Genomic DNA, 16,978 nt, shown 5'->3' with positions numbered 1-16,978 from the left:
ATCTATATAGGTCTTGAATAATTCTATTGGTAGACCATCAGGCCCAGGAGATTTCCCCGATTTAAAATTTTTAACTATTTCTCTAATTTCCGCTTCTTCTACCCTTGGCCACTCCTGGAGTTTATTGATTTTGTTTTTAGTGATCTCATTTCCTTTAAGTTCACTGTGTAGATTGTTAAAGACAGAAGTAAAATATTGGTACCATTTGGATTCTGCAATTGGTGATTGGGTTAATTGATTTTCGGGTTTCAATCCTCCATACACTAGGTTCCAGAACGCTTTGTTGTTTTTGTTCTGAATTGAGTCGAGTAATTGTAGCCATTTTTGGGTTGCGTATTTCTGTTTCTTTTCGGCCAGAATGTGATGATATTTTCTTTTTTCATCAAGATAAGAGGGCTCTAGTTTAGTGCGGTTATTTTTAAATATTTGGCGCAGTTTTCTTTTTAGCTGGAAACATTCATCGTCAAACCAGGGGCTAGCGCTATGTTTAAGTATCCAACCTTTAGGTGGGGTACTAAGCTCTGCAAACATTTGAAAAATTTCATTATAGATTTTCGGAATATCACTGTGGGGATTAATGGTCTTTAAATTAGATAGTACTTGTTTTCTCAGGTTGGCTGTTAGCTTTTGCCCCACTGCTGCACTCATTTCCTGGGACCATTTTAATTGAGTCATTTGTTTGTGTTGAGAAGGTTCTATGGTATTATATTTGGTTATTTTAGTTTCGTCCTTTAAGTTAATAGACAACAATAATGGCTGATGGTCGCTTTCAGTACGCGTTCCAATTTTGAGGTCCATGATCGAATTTATAATATTATAAGGAACAAGAATATAGTCGATGACACTGCATCCTCGGGGGGAGAAGTATGTAAATTCCCCGCTTCTATCGCCTTTTGTTGAGCCGTTCACAATCTGTAAATTAAAGTTGTTACACAATTCAAGTAGGCGTAAGCCTTCGTTGTTTACAACCCTATCTCTGGAGGAACGTCCTATTTTTAGGGCATGTGCGATATCATTATCAATATTCCAATTTAGTTTACTACATAGTTGTTCATTGTTGGATCCCACTCTAGCATTAAAATCACCTGCTATTATCAGTGCGGCATTTGGGTATTTATCGGTCAAATTTTCTATGTAGGAGGTTAGTTGTGACCAATTTTCATTGCTGCTGTTGATAGCAGAGCCCAAGCTCTCTCTCCAAAAGTCTGCTGCAGCTTGTCATTTGTTTCCTTTGCAGAGACCTAGATCACCAAGAACTAGATTAGTTCTTCCATATGGCTAGGTGGGTGGGTGAGAGAATACTAGGGCCTGCCATTTTGCCAAAATGTCTCTCACCTTCCAAATAAATTGTCAGCTATGTTCTAATAATTATGCTGGATATTTAATTGTAATTTCCCTAACAAAGAAAATAATTATCTACTGCCAACGCCATTAAAGCAGTTCCTACAGTTTTTCTGGCTCCTTTAACACTCTCTCCCCCCCCCCATTCTTAAAGGTAAAGGGACCCCTGACCATTAGGTCCAGGCATGGCCGACTCTGGGGTTGTGGCGCTCATCTCACTTTATTGGCCGAGCGAGCCGGCGTACATGTGGCCAGCATGACGAAGCCGCTTCTGGCGAACCAGAGCAGTGCACGCAAATGCTGTTTGCCTTCCCGCCAGAGTGGTACCTATTTATCTACTTGCACTTTGACATGCTTTCGAACTGCTAGGTTGGCAGGAGCAGGGGCTGAGCAATGGGAGCTCACCCCGTTGCATGGATTCAAACCGCCGACCTTCTGACCCGCAAGTCCTAGACTCTGTGGTTTAACCCACAGTGCCACCCGCATCCCTCTCCCCCCATTCTTACTGTGATATTAAAGTGCAGGCAGTCCCTGGGTACTGGACACAGTAGAGATGCAAAAACATTAGTTAACACCACCATCACCTTTTTGATGCTCCAGTTTGTTAATTGTCCAAATACCTATGTTTGTTTGCTCTTGGTATTAAGAGAGGAACCTTTTTACCTTGTGCAAGTGAGTCAGGAGGAACGTTCTATAAATAGATTGTCTGGAGGAGACTATGACCTATTTATTGAGCATTCATCCTGATTTGCTTGCACAAACCAACTGCAGACATTAGCTTATGCCCATTCTTTATTAGGCATTTATTCGGATTTGTTGGGGAGAGCTTATATGAAAATGACTGTTCACCTAATTTGCTTCTGCAGTGTTTTCCTGTTAATTGTTCACCCCATACATTTCTGCACATCTCCCTGTGACTTCCCTAACCCCAAAGTCATTTTAAAAAGAAGAATTGGATTTGTTGCACTAGGCAGATGGAGGGCTCATCTAGACTTCCTTTTATGCTACACTTTCAAGGCACAAGTCCATGCTTTAAATTGTTTTTGTCCCAGTATTTTCCCAGGGAAAACTACTATTTTATTGCTAAATCAGAGCAAATAGCAATCCATGGAAAACCCGATTGATTGCTCCAATTCAGTGGTAAAACATGTACTTTCCTAGTGCCAGCTATACCTGCTGAACAGCAGTTTGAAGGGGGAGAAGGTAGAGTGACTCCACCTGCAGCCAATCAGCCTTCAAGGATTCAGAGGAGAAGGTGCTGATGAGTACCAGTAGGCTTTAGCCTTCTTAAGCAGAACTTCCAGTGGCAGTCAGATGATGGAAACAACACTTGTAGTTCCTGGCCCTACCTTGCTGCTTCCTGCTCGTCTTCACCCCATGATCATTGGATTCCCTGACCCCTGGACCATCTGACCAGGCAGACTGGTGTTCGCCTGACCGTAGAACTGGACCCGACTTCAGGTGCTGACTCTGCCTTCAGGCAAGTACACACCAGAGACTCTTCTGGCTGGCTGGCCTCCCATTCCACTGAGCTCTGAATGTTGTGGACCTGCAATGAGACTATGACACACAGGGAAAGCGCTGGGACAAAAAACAAAATGCTCAGACACAGAGCTTTAAATTCCAGACTTGTGTGTTGGAACCTTGATGCAAAAGGAAGTCTAGATGAGCTCAGGGCACTTTAATCCACTCTAATTGCGCAAACCTAAATTCCTAGTATACACTTGAATCCCTTCCGCAAAATGCTGATCATTTGGAGGCAACCTATGTAAGTCAGGCATTATTGCTAGAATAATCACAGCACTTATTGCGGATGATTAATTATCTAGGGATTGAATGTTTCTGCAGCTTTCCTGATTTTGGCTCAGTTTACTTCCCTGGATATTTATTTATTTATTAGTGATGAATGACAGGCAGATGCAGTATGTTGTTACGTGATACCCATTGAAATGGCACAATAAATGAGGTGATCTGTGCGCTTACAGCATGTGTGGGATGGGGAGGCAAAGAATGCCTTTCTTTTGCTGTGAGAAGTCAGCTTCTGACTGCAGGTTTTCTGGAGACATTATAAATAGCCTGTTTTGGCATTTGTTTTGCTTTCCTGCTCCGGAGAATTTTAAGTCAGTGCTTCGAGCAGAATTATTTCTCGACATTATTAACTAATAATTCACACATACAAAAGGTCTTTGGAGGAGAGGTTGTTGTGCATTTTGAGTTTTTGATTTCTCGTGTGTATCAGTCATTCAACCTAGCGTTTTTGCTACTGAAAATATTCTTTAAAATTTAACAGAGAAGGTATAGTAAGGGATACAAATATTTAGGAGTTTTGCTATGAAGATGGGGTGATTTTGCCTCCAGGAGATGAGGAAGGATATCCCCTTTAATTAAGTCACATATCAGATTTCAATTCCAGGGCAAAAGTTTCCGGCCAGGATTAAATTGTGTGGCAATCCTTCTCTCTGAATGTTTCTTATGCCCAGCCCAGTTAACGTACATAACTTAATACAACCAGCCAGCAATGGTACCTTTGCATCAAAGAAAAATGTTTCCATGCTGGTGCCATTCATATCCTCATAGTGGATTGCAGTGATGTAGAAATGTTGCATGATATGGAAGTACAATATAGTGACCGAAGAACATAAGAAAGACTGGCTGGATCAGGCCAGTGGTCTGTCTAGTATAGCATTCTGTTTTCAGTCATCAGTTGTGTGCTTATGTGAAAAATGGTTGTTTAAAAAGCTGTTGTACTACCAGCCTTTTACTGTATGCTTGTGAAATGTGGACAATTTATAAACTCCAGCTCCAGCTCCTTGAAAGATTCCATCAACGGTGTCTCTGAAAAATGTTACACATGACTTGGAAGACAGGCAAACTAAAAGGCATTTGTCTTTACCTCATTATTTTTTGCTTGGTTTTTTTCCCTTGCTGTTTTTTTTTTTTAATCACCAATCGAAATTACCTTCACTTCACTTCCCCAACCTGCCCCATGACACCATGCAGGCTTTAGGCCTGTCTGGGTTGTCTGCAGGGACAGTAGACGACATTTTGGAACCTGAGGCAACATGCCAAGCCTTCCCACATGGTGGAAGAATAAAGCAGTGTGTTCCCAACCGGTGTTCCGCGGCACACTAGTGTGCCGCGAGACTTTGCCTGGTGTGCCGTGGGAGGGAGGCGGGCGAGTCGGGCGGCGAGAGGCGGGGCGGCGGCGGCGAGGAGAGGCCACCAGCGCGGGGCTCTCGCCATCTGCCTGCCTGGCTGCCTGCGTGGCGCTGACGTCACGGGGCTGTAACGTGCCCCACATAGGCACACGCGGGGCAGCGAGCGAGCTCCCTCCCACATCCCATCGCCGCTCGCTTCGGCCGGCCTACTGGGCTGTCGCAGGCGGAAGGCCTGCACATGTGCGAAGTTTTCGCGCCTTCGGAATTCCCTTCACGCCTTCCTCCTCCCGGGTCCTTGAGAGGGCGGGAAGCGGCAGCGCGAGACCGGCGTTGAGCCTAGTAGGTATTGCGCTTGCCAAGGCAGTCATTTGGGAAATGAAAACTTGCAAAGCAAGCAACCAGTTCAATCTGAAGTACGTGTATGCTTAATATCCTGTATCTGAAACCTGTTCTGCCGCCTCCCCCACACTTGGTGCCATTTTCATCTACACATGCAGCAGAGTAAGTTGACCCAGAATAGTACCAATTCAGATGGCAGATGGGAGAATGACAGTGCTGAATGCTTTCCCATGTAGAACAGTCCCTGCAAATAAAAACCTAGCATATTTGGAAGAGGGATACTAGCCTAACCATTACCTTCTATGCTGTTACTATTTTTTATTTTTTTTTTACATAAGTAAAAAGTGACCTTTCCCCATCTGGCATGGTGGTGTGCCTCGAGATTTTTTTCATGGAAGAAGTGTGCCTTTGCCCAAAAAAGGTTGGGAAACACTGGAATAAAGAACAAGAATGGCAAATTGACACCCTTTAATGTTGCCCACACTCTATCACCTGAGGCAGTTGCCTCAGTACGCTGTAGCAAGGAATCATGCTAATTTAAATTTCCCAGTAATAATTTCCTTGGTCTAATGGTTGAGAAGGACAGCAAACAGTTTTGCTTGTCTTTCATTAAAGCGCCAGAGAAATGGTTGTTCTGTTTTAATAGAACCCTCAGAGCCTGAGGGACTAGCAAAACAAACTTTTCAGTTGCTATCAAGTGAAATACAGACTTACATGTGGAACTCTTGGGGTAAAATGGCAAGGTATGATAAACCCCCTTGCTAAAAAGTATTCTGAAATAGGCCACTTTTATTTTGAAGAAAAATCTGCTGCAGGACCTCTGACACCCCCACCCTCCAGCTGTTATTTGCAACCAAATATGCTGTTTTGATTAAACCACATTCTGGAGGCAAATATTAGCTAGGGGTGTTTGGGGGAAGGAAAGCAGTATGGGGCCCCATTAGATGTGTATTCCCTATTCAAAATAGTAACTGTAGCATAGCGCTGTGCCCATAATGAGAGAGGCATTGAAAGGATCTCCTGTGAAAAAAGGGACATAATATCTATTGTTCTAGATTCTTTCCACAATATCTTTCCCTTGGGGTAACCTCTTTTTTTGTAGTTCCATTAACTGTTCATTTCTAAAATGTGAGGTGCTCACACTGGAATCCATGCCCCTGGGGTAGCTTATTGGTTTAAACAAGGAAGGCCCAAGTAAGATTTATTTGCAGAAAGACAGTGAACTTAGAAGCAGCATGTCGAATTTACTATGCTTGTCAGGAATGAAGGAACTCGGCTAAAGGCTAGGAACAATTGCAGGATTTATTATTATTTTATTTTAAATTTGCTTTCCATGTAAGAGATTCAAGAGAGAGATCAGACAAGCTACAAGGTCAGAGTTTGTGCTCTGTTTGAAGAGAGAGAGGGATCCTCATGGGCAATTGCCCATTTTCACAGAATATCAATCATACTGGTGCTAAGTGAGTATTAACTCCAACTCTATTTTGGGCAAGTTAAATATTCCATAAATTAATTATGTCGACTTTCTAGACATTTCACAGTGCACAAGGCAATCTAACTAGGCTCACTTTAGACCTTCACACCATAGCTAATAATTTATGGTGCACTTCTCTTAATGAAGCCTATGTGATAAAATTGACGGCATTGCTATGCAGAAGGGAATCTCGGGTGCCCTGGTGTCTTTGATAAAGATATAGGAAAGCATAGAGAGAGAGAGATCAGTAAAAAGAGTTGCAGGCAGAGAAGTGAGTAAGGGAGCATGAATGAGTCACAAAAGATCATATCCAGGGTTGGGATCCTGAAGGCTATTTTAGGCATATTCAAGAGTTTGAGCATTTTCCCAGTGGGATTGTCCATCCTCAAACCTTCAACACTTTTGAGTACTGAACCATTATAGATAGATAGATAGATAGATAGATAGATAGATAGATAGATAGATATAGATATTTATTGAAAAAATTTTAGAATTACAAAAGAAAACAAAGCAGAAAAAGAAAAAGAAAAAACAAGAAAAAAACAAACCACATCAAACAATACAAGTTCAAAAAAAAAATACACCACAAACACTCAAAAACAAATCCATCATTCTCAAATCCTCAACTGTCATTACCTTCTTTCTTTGACCTCCTCCTCCTCCCTTTTTTTGTATCCTGGTTGTTAATTATTGCAGCAAATCCTTTCCACATTTCATAATATTCTGTCATTACATTACCTTAATCTATTTTAATCTTATCTTACTATAAAAAACCTTAAAGCTTAAAACTTACGTCTTATTTTTACCAACTTCTCCTAACCATAATATTCTTACATAATTCTTTAAACATTTTTGCTAAAGCCAAGTAATTTCATTCCAACATTTTTCTAACATTCATCAATTTTATAAGACAATCCTAGTAATAAAAAGAAAATAAAAACAATCCAATCTTCATCCAACGTCCCTTCCTCCTGGTCCCGGGTTTTGTCAGTCCTTTTTATCCCATCAATCTAGCGCATTAACCTGGCAATCTTGTATCTGAGGCCCTTAAGTCTCTTCCATGTCCCTTCCGCGGCTCTTCTTCATATTTATAGCTGTATTTTCCTTTGTCTCCTGCTCCTTTCACTCATGTGAACTCCAGCTTAACAATGTTTTTGACCCTTCTCAACAAATCAGCCCCTTTTCCATAGTCCACACTAAACTCCATATGGTATTTAAGAACATGTTTCAAAGTCCCTCCAAAAATTAAGAGCCCCATAACCCCAAACATCTCACAGCCCATTGCCAGACTTGAAAAGTCCAAACATCCCTGCATAGGGGGGTCTATCCAACCCCCCATTTCCAAACCAGACCAAACTTTATCTTTCCAAATCTGGCTTTTTCCAAGTTCATTTGTCAAATCCAAAAGCTCATGATCCTGCTGGGCCACAGCTCCCTCCATCTCTGGTGCCCCAGATTCAGCAACATCCTCTTCCTTCATCTGTTCTGTCAGGGCATACTCCTGATTTAATTCCTGAGTGGGCTCCATATAATTTCCCACTGCCTGTTCAAAATTTCTGATTGCATCAGTCATCAAGTCCGTCTTCTCATGTAGCTGTAGTAGGGCATTTGTTTTACAGAGAGCATACAACAGAGCTTCTGAATACATTGTCCTGCAAGGTCAGAGTCTATTCCCACGATTGTAATCAGTAACAACTGCAAGCTGGTTACAGTTTCACAGTCTCCCTCTAGGGGAAAAACTATTTGTTCTTTCTTTTAAAGACAAGTCTGACAACAAAGTTTCATTTTTCAGATATTTTGTCAATATTTGTTCCTTTAAAATGCGAAGGGGAACAATGGAATCACTATGTTTCAATTCTTTTAGCTATCTGTCAAAGACGTTTGTCTCTGGTCAATGAGCTTCAAAAAAGTCAGTCCTGACACCCCACTCCAGGATCAAGATGGTGGAAAGTTACTTTATTTTGCATTCACTTCTGCAGGTTTAAAAAGTCCGGGAAAAAAATCCCCCCTCTTCTCCTGCTTCCGAAGGGGGTTCAACAATTTTAAATGATGAAAGTTAACCTTTTACAAGCGATTTTCTGAGCTCTAGTTTGCCATGTCTTTGCTTTAATCTCTCTACAAAGAAACGGAAGGCTGACTTCCTGTTTAGACGTTCCCGTTTCAGTGCCAAATCGAAGTAAACTTTTAAGTCCAATTTTCCTTTCTGCTCGCAAGTCCTTATTTAAAGTCCAATTGCCTGAGATTTAAGTACTCACGGGTGATTATTTTAGAAGCCAAATTGTCCCAGGAAAAAGGTGGCGCTCTCCGGCAACGGCTGTGCGACTTCACTCCACGGAAGAAGCAGTTGACTCTCAGCACCGCGCCACTTCCCCCTCTTTGCTCCAGAGCCCGTTAGTGGGTTCCTTTGCGGGTTGGGGGGGCGCTAAAGGTACCCGCCGAGTCCCATGGTCACAGGCTTCATCCGCCTGTGATTTTTGAAAGGGTCCCCACTTCGCCGTAGCGGAAAACACCCGTTTCACGTAGAGCTAGTCCCTCCAGATCAGAGGGAGTCCGTCATTGCCAATGGCACCACCCCAGAAGTCTGAGTACTGAACCATTATAAACCACTTATGAGTGTGTGCTCAGTTTCAGAAATGGTTTTGCATGTAATTTTGGGGGCTGCTGTTCAATAAACAGTCCAGAGGCCTGTGGATGGAGCTACTTGTGTGATACTTTGGTTCCCATCCAATGCGGGAAGGTGGGCAATGTGACCTAGCATCAAAAGAGAACATGAAAAGTCTTGAGTAGAGGAAACTAATGCTGTATGTTATCGAAATAAATAAAAAAAAATGCCCAGTAACATCTTAAAGGTAAAGGTAAAGGTACTCCTGCCCGAACGGGCCAGTCTTGACAGACTCTGGGGTTTGTGCGCCCATCTCACATCTATAGGCCGGGGGCCAGCGCTGTCCGGAGACCAACTAAGTTTGTTCTGGGTATAAGCTTTCATGTGCATGCACACTTCTTCAGATACACTGAAACAGAAGTCACCACACCTTTATATATAGTGGGAGGGTGGGGTTTTTCTCAGAAGGGTTGTAGGAGATGGGTAAATGACTCAACAGGTATGGTAAACCTGTTGATGGCTGTTAATGACTGCAAATAGTCCTACAGGAAAAAACAAGTGATAGTATGCAGATGACCAAAAATAGCTTTAGCATATGTAATAAGACAAGAATTCAGTATCTCTATTCAGACCAGGTCTCTCCATAGTTTTCAGTTTAGTAAAAGTTGTAATTCAGCAACTTCTCTTTCAAGTCTATTTCTGAAATTCTTTTGTAATAAGACAGCTGCTTTGAGATCCTGTATTGAATGTCCAAGGAAATTGAAGTGTTCTCCTACTGGCTTCTCTGTCTTATGATTCTTGATGTCAGATTTGTGTCCATTTATCCTTTGGCGTAGGGTTTGGCCTGTTTGTCCAATATAGAGAGCTGAAGGGCACTGCTGGCATTTGATGGCATACAGAATGTTAAAAGATGAGCAATTAAATAGGCTGAGGTGGTATGTTTGATGTTGTTGGGTCCAGTGATGGTGTTGTCTGGGTGTATGTGGCAGTAAAGTTGGCATCTGTGTTTATTGCAGGCTCTGGTACCAGTGTCCATGTTAAGTCTGGTTGCTATATTATTGTGTGTGAAGAGTTGTTTAAGATTGGGTGACTGTCTGTAGGCAATGAAAGGTCTTCCTCCCAGAGTTTGGGAAAGAGAACTGTATATTATTGCTTATCTGCTCACATTCTGGTTTTGCTTTTGTTATGTACTGAGTTCAATAGGATCCAGACTGCAGCAGGCTGATTGGTCCTAGAACAATAGGATCCAAAAGGCAGCAGTCTGATTGGTCCTAGAACAATAGGATTCAGAATGCAGCAGTCTGATTGGTCCTAGAACAATGCAGCAGTATGATTGGTTGGCAGGAACCACCCAATCCTGCTCCAGATAGAAGTGAATCCACAACCTGATTGGCTTACAGTAGAATTCCGGAATTAGCCAATCATGGGCAGCCTATTGTGTAAATAATGTATATAAAGCAGATACTGTGAGGGGACTTTCATTCATTCCTCCTCACCACTATGAGCTGAATAAAGAGCATGAAATCACTTTGCGACTCTGAGTATATTTCAGCTTTGTTGCCCCGTTCAAAAGTATGTTTAAAATGTAACAGATTTTGCGGTTTTTTTACCACTTCCCCCTCCCTTAGAGATTATCTTTATTTTTGGACACAGACTAAACTAGTTTAATTTAATTCACATTAAAACCATTAAGACTCAACCTAGTCACAAAATAACATTTCACATTGATTTCAGTGGGACCTAAGTTCAGGTAACTTGGTCTGAACCCAATGTACTGTCTTTCTTTCTTGATTTCAATTGAGACTTGTGTCTTTTTTGCCATAGTTCTTTGAAATGATCATTAAAGTGCAAGAAAATATTTACAAATCTCCCCCCCCTTTTTTTGTAATTTTAAACACATTTTAAACTCTTAGTAAAGCATCTGTAATTTCTCTTTTTGAAGCATTACAGGAAATGTTGCGAGAGTCCTGACATGCTGGAGAGGTGGGGTACATGCTTACCCCATTTAGGGATGGATTTTATTTAAAACCTCATAGGTATGATCCTTGCAATAGAGCATGGAGGTTTTGTCCTGGGCAATGGTCCCAAGATGACATCCTAGGTCAGGCTGAACAATTTATGGCTCACCAAGCTGATTTCAGCTGAGCAGTCTTATGGAGTACCCATCAGCAACTCTATAAATCTTCTGTTTCTGCTGCCTGCCCGGGATGAAAAAGCAGGGAAGTTGTCAATCACCTGGCAGGCCTCATCCAAGGCTGCTGGGCTGCATTCATTCTCAAGTTGTGCAGACCTGCCCCAGCTGTTGACTACCTTTACTGTTTTGGTAGTCAAACTATGAGTGCTCTGCTTGAATCGCAGAGGAAAGGAGCAACCTAATAAGGTGGTTCCTAGAAAGACAAAGACAAAAAATGGATATGAAGGAAAGTGTGAGGAAGCTTTGGAAGTATATGAGGAGGAAATGTTATGCTACTGTGCATGAATGCTGCATCTCCCCTAAAGCAAAATTTGTAGCAAGCTTCTGGGTAAAATATCTGAGGAATTTTGTGGCAAAACAAAAGACTGAATCTTTTTGAGGGGTGTGTTGGCGACTGTGTCACATACCTCTAATTTCCAAGTATATATTCATATCCACAAATTCTTCCATCCAGTTGGAGAAACAGTCCTCCAAAAGCAGATTTGATCCCACCTCTTATTTCCAAATAATTTTTCATTGGTCATTTACTTCTGCGTAGTTCTCCATTCCAAATCTTATGACTTACTTTTCCATCATAAAGGATAATATAGGGTGGTGTTCAACAACATTTTACTCAGAGTAAATCCATTGAAATTAATAAACATATCTAAGTTTAGGTCCTTTATTTCAATAGGTCTATACGTTCAGTAAGACTTATGTGACTACCAGCCACATTGCCAAAGATGTGAGCATCCACCTATACCAGGGGTGTCAAACTCAAATTCATCGGGGGCCGCATCAGCAGTTTGGTCATCCTCAAAGGGCCGGTTGTATCTATAGGACTCAATATGCGCTCAATATAAAAACAAGTGGAAGTTTCCTGAATGCATGTAAAGTGGAGGTTTCCTGTGTAGAACGGCCGGCGCCGCTAGAGGGCAGACGTTCTCTGGCTTGTAGGCTGCCACGCATGCGCTGAAGAGGCGGCTTTCTTGTGTCAAAAAAAAAAAAAAAGCAAGAATAAAAGGTGAAGGCTGGCAGCCGGTGGTGGCTACACGGGCCACATGACAAGGTCTGCCGGGCCGGATTCGGCCCGCGGGCCTTGTGTTTGACACCCGTGACCTATACAATATTTTAAAAGGCACATATACTTGTGTGTGGTTCTGTTCATTTTTTAATATTTAAAAAAGAAATAAATGTGGAACTTGGATGAGTGGTTTAATTGCATATGGTTTCCTATGAAAGAGCACAGATCTTGCTGTTCTGCCATTTAAAAGCACAGGTTAGTCTAATGTTGCATTGATCAATAGTTTCTAAATTTTGCTTATTCATGCGATACATTGTGCAATAAGATATTGTTGTTTGTTTTCTTTATGGGTCTGTAAAAACTATTTCCCAGCCTGTTGCTTATTTGAGATTCATAGTCCAAGAGTGAATATGTCAAGTTTTCTGGCCAGACTGAACCTGGTTTGAGGGGGGAATGCATCAAACAGCAGTATTTCTCAAGAAACTACAGGCTCATTTTGGATTGTGGCTAACCTTGTTTGAACACAGCTTCAAAAATTAGCAGTTGGCGTTTACTGAATGTGGAGTAGGTGGTAATACCTTTGAATTCATTATCACTTTTTAAGTGTCACTGGTGTCTGTTTTTTTGGTATGTAACATAGCTACGTTTTGGCAGTTCTTTTCTGAGAGTATGTTCCCGAAGGCATTTGGTACCTTCTCTCCAGGACTAATGCATTGTCACTAAATGTAAAATTAATTGTAGTGATGAGGTAGGAGCTAGCTGTGATTATTTGGAAAGCAAACTTGGTCACAGTGGCAATCTCAATGACAATTGTCGATTTGATGAGCTGTGGCAGTGAAAAAAGCAAAATCTGTGTTAGGGAAGGAATTACAAGGAAAGTAGAAAAGACTTTTCAAAGATATGTGATTGCTGCTGCTTGTGTATTATTTTGTTCTGGTTGTAGTTTAGCTTGTCCAACAGGCAACCGCCATAACATTGCATAGGCACTACACATGCTCAGTGCTCTTTGGGCTGCTTTTGCAGTCCCTACCTGGATGTTTTGGCAATTCTGCTCATTTCCCTCAGAGGTAAATTACAGAATTACAGCTTTGCAGTGCCATGGCTATTGTTATCCTTTTCTTTGCCTACTATAGTTGACCTGACCCCACCCTCCACAAAGGGCATCATCTGTTACAATATCTAAAAGAGACTACAGCTCTGCTTTTCAGTACAGTGGTACCTCTGGTTGTGAACTGAATTCGTTCTGGAGGTTCATTCTTAACCTGAAACCGCTCTTAACTTGAGGTACCACTTTAGCTAATGGGGCTTCCCGCTGCTGCCACGCCACCGCCGCCATGCGATTTCTGTTCTCATCCTGAGGTAAAGTTCTTAACCCGAGGTACTACTTCCAGGTTAGCGGAGTCTGTAACCCGAAGTGTTTGAAATCCAAGGTGTTTGTAACCCGAGGTACCACTGTAGCTCATTCCACAGAGTTTTGTGTGATGAATAGTAGTATCATTATCATCATTGTTGTTGTTGTTGTCCTGTTTTACAGATTTGACTTTTGGACAGAAAGGAAACAACAACAACAAAATAACCAGCTGTTTACCCAGTTTAATAATGTGTGACATTTATAGAGCACTTTGGGGAATAGGTGACTGAATTGCAGCAAAACACCATGAACAGTGAGAGGTTGTCATTATTTCTAGACTGAAGTCTGGGGGTGTATGGGCCTAGAATTAGGTCTCGGCTCTTTCCTATCTCTCTCTTGCTCAGGAGACGAGGACTAGAATTACACCAAGGCATGCTCCTTGCATGTGTATAGCAGTGTGAATCAGGATGTGTGCTTTGTTCCTTGGACTTGTTATGTGGCACACTTGCTGAAAAGCTTAGTCATTGTTGCTTTAGTGTTCAGATGCTTTCCTGACATTATCTCATTAATCCGCACTACAGCCTTGCCTTTACAGCTTTTTAAAACCTTTCTACCACTTTTGGTGATCTTTTTTGGGGTACGATGTCTGAAAAAGGGATGAAAATGTTTGCTTCCTTTCCCTCTTTTAAAATGATAATATCACTTTAGCATTTTGAAAGGAGGCAAGCATTTTTGGAGTTCAAAAGGAGACAATCCCCAGTGCTCGCTGCATTGTTTCTACTCCCTTGGCAGATATTTTGTTAAAAGAGTTGGAGGAATTCAGATTGCAGAATGGATAGTCTCCTTTACACTAGCCCTTTGAAGGAGGCAATCCACAGTGCAGTCAGTCCCTGCCACTCTTTCCTCAAACTACTTTACGTGAATGAGGGCTTCCCTCCCTTGAAAGAGAAGTTTTGCAATGAAAAAAAATCAATCCTTGTGAAAACTCAGTGCAGCACAAATCCTTAGCATGACTTTATATGCTGTTTGCTTTAATATTAATAATCTGCCAATTGCAAATAGAATGTGTACATTGAAAGAAAGGGACTGCATTCGGATGCAACAAAAAATTACATTTTATCATTATGTGAATGAGCCTTGGGATTATGGGTTCCCTGTTCCCTTCTCTTTCATGGCTGCAAAGAGGAGATCTGAAGCTTTTGCTTCTGTTTTCAGTAAACCACAGTCAAGTTATGTATGAGCCCTAGCACCACAGGGTATAATAACTTAGGCTGTAACTAGTTAAAAGTCAGTATCTACCCATGTCAAAGAATATTATGGAGCCAATGGCAGCATGATTTGTACTGTCCACTCTAGTTCCCTCTCAGAATGAAAACCCCATTCCTTTATGGCAATGAGGCTTATCGAGCCCTGCACATTTAATGAAATCATTAAGAATGAATATTGAAAGCAGTAATGTGAAACAGGTAATCAATTACTAATCAGGGCAAGGTACTTGGGAAATTCTTCTTATGCGCAGCTTTCTTGTATAGTAAAAGTTAAATGTATAACGTTCAAATTACCCTGAAGCTAGATGAACCAAACGTATTCAGCAAATGGTGACACAAATCAGTAACTCTCTCTGTCATTTGCTTGTTCACAATAGTTGTGCTCAGATGGCCTTTAGTAATAATCCATCCTATTTCTGGACAGAGAAACTGGGGAAACCATTTCACAAAATTTCCCTAGGAGGAGGAGAAATTATTCATTTTTTAGCAATGGAATTCACCACTTGCTGTGGCAGTAGTTTACTAAGTTTGAAAATATCTCTTATCAATATGCAAAAAGTTTTATTTAAAAGGTTATATACCCCATACTTTACATCCTATATGGATGCTAGATTGCAGCAGCTATCAATAAGATTCTAAAGCAATAAAAACCAGCAAACCATAAAACAAATCAGCAGGACAGCAGTATAGTAATAAATACAAGCAGCCAAGTTAACAGACATTAAACCTGTAGATAACTCAATTCAGAAAGCTTTTCAATATATCTGTACTGTACACACACACACACACACACATGTTTGTGTGTGTAAAAAGGAAAAATCAAAAATTGGCAACTATCAACATTTACACCCTTGTGCAAATTAATTGAAACAGAGCATGTTTTCTATGGCAAGGACCCACAAAACAAGATGTTTTGGTGATGCTTCAGTTATTGTGGTGTCAGAAGCCTGCAGTCAATAGAAGGAATGATGCACTCGCCACAATATATTGAGGTTCTATGAAGGGAGTTATTCCAGAGCTGGAAAAGTGGTATCCTGGCGGTACTGGGATATTGCAGCAGGACCTAGCCCCTGCCACACATCGAAAGTGGTGAAGGAATTCATGACAGAGCTGCAAATACAGGTACTTGATTGGCCAGGGAATTCCCTGGATGTAAATCCCATTGAGAATTTGTGGGCTATATGCAAAAGTCGCCTCTGTGCTGTAGACTACGACGATGGAGAAGCTCATTCAGGCGCTGATTCAAGTGTGGTTCGAAACTAGTAGACTCTATGCCAAACCGTGTTCAAATGCTGCTTAAAAATAGTGGAGGTCATATCCGTTACTAATGTACATATATGTGACTTTTGTACATGTATATGTGAGTTTTGGACAATAAACTATTGTACTAAATCCATTGTTTGTTTCAATTAATTTGCATACAAATTCTCAATGCGATTTGCAGCCACAGTGGGCTGAAACAAGCCTCTTATGTGTACAAAGGCTAGCCTACCATGTGTTGCCGAATGTTCCTCCCTGAATTGGTCACGTGGTGACGGTGTTGGTAGGGGACAGTCAGCAACCCTGTGACACAGAGGTAGAAATGAGAGAGAAAAATAGGGACACATGATGTTTGAAACATATTTTGTTGTTAATCACAGCAATATTTTTTTCAATTTACTTTGCCTATTTTGTTTGCATTACTGTGTTCAGTACTGCCATCATGGACAGTGCTATGTTAATCCTATCTGTTATTAGAAGGGTGAGTGGAGACAAGTCATACTGAATTCTGCACCCACTCACCCCAGCAGGGTTGACAGTTATCAAGGGCCCCTATTCACTTCAATGCATTGCAAACAGTCTAGTTTTAAGATGCAGGGGAAGGTAACACACACTTCTTGGAAGGACATGCAAATTGTGCCTTTCTCATTTTGCATTTTATTCATCTTAAGACTTGTTTGTTTGTTCAAACAGTCATTTTGCCAGGTAAGGTCTGCACTGGTGTGATCCATTTCACTTAGTTTTGTGCAAATCACAGATTTCACTGATCTCCACAGAATACAAATAGAATTGGGACAGCAGAACAGATTATGTTAGCATCTGACCTACAAAAAGGTCATTTCTTTCCTACAGATCGGGTTAGCTATTGTGCATCAGACCAGGCTATTGCTTAGAATCAATTTCCTACTAAAATCATGCATATATTCTAGAGCAGTTGAGTCACTTTATTGATGAGAATCTTATATGCATTGCAGCTATTTTTAAGAAT

General features: G+C 41.3%; 1 protein-coding gene across 2 annotated transcripts in view; it reads left to right on the top strand.

Moving 5' to 3' along the window:
- NRG3 (neuregulin 3) overlaps positions 1–16,978 on the top strand; it is a 615,395-nt gene that overhangs the window by 377,480 nt on the left and 220,937 nt on the right. The gene's annotated exons all lie outside the window — the stretch shown is intronic.

The sequence above is a fragment of the Podarcis vaucheri genome (assembly GCF_965113315.1).
Source record: "Podarcis vaucheri genome assembly, chromosome: 5".
Lineage (NCBI taxonomy): Eukaryota > Metazoa > Chordata > Lepidosauria > Squamata > Lacertidae > Podarcis > Podarcis vaucheri.
Note: the sequence above shows the minus strand (reverse complement) of the source record. Positions and strands in the feature narration are given on the sequence as shown.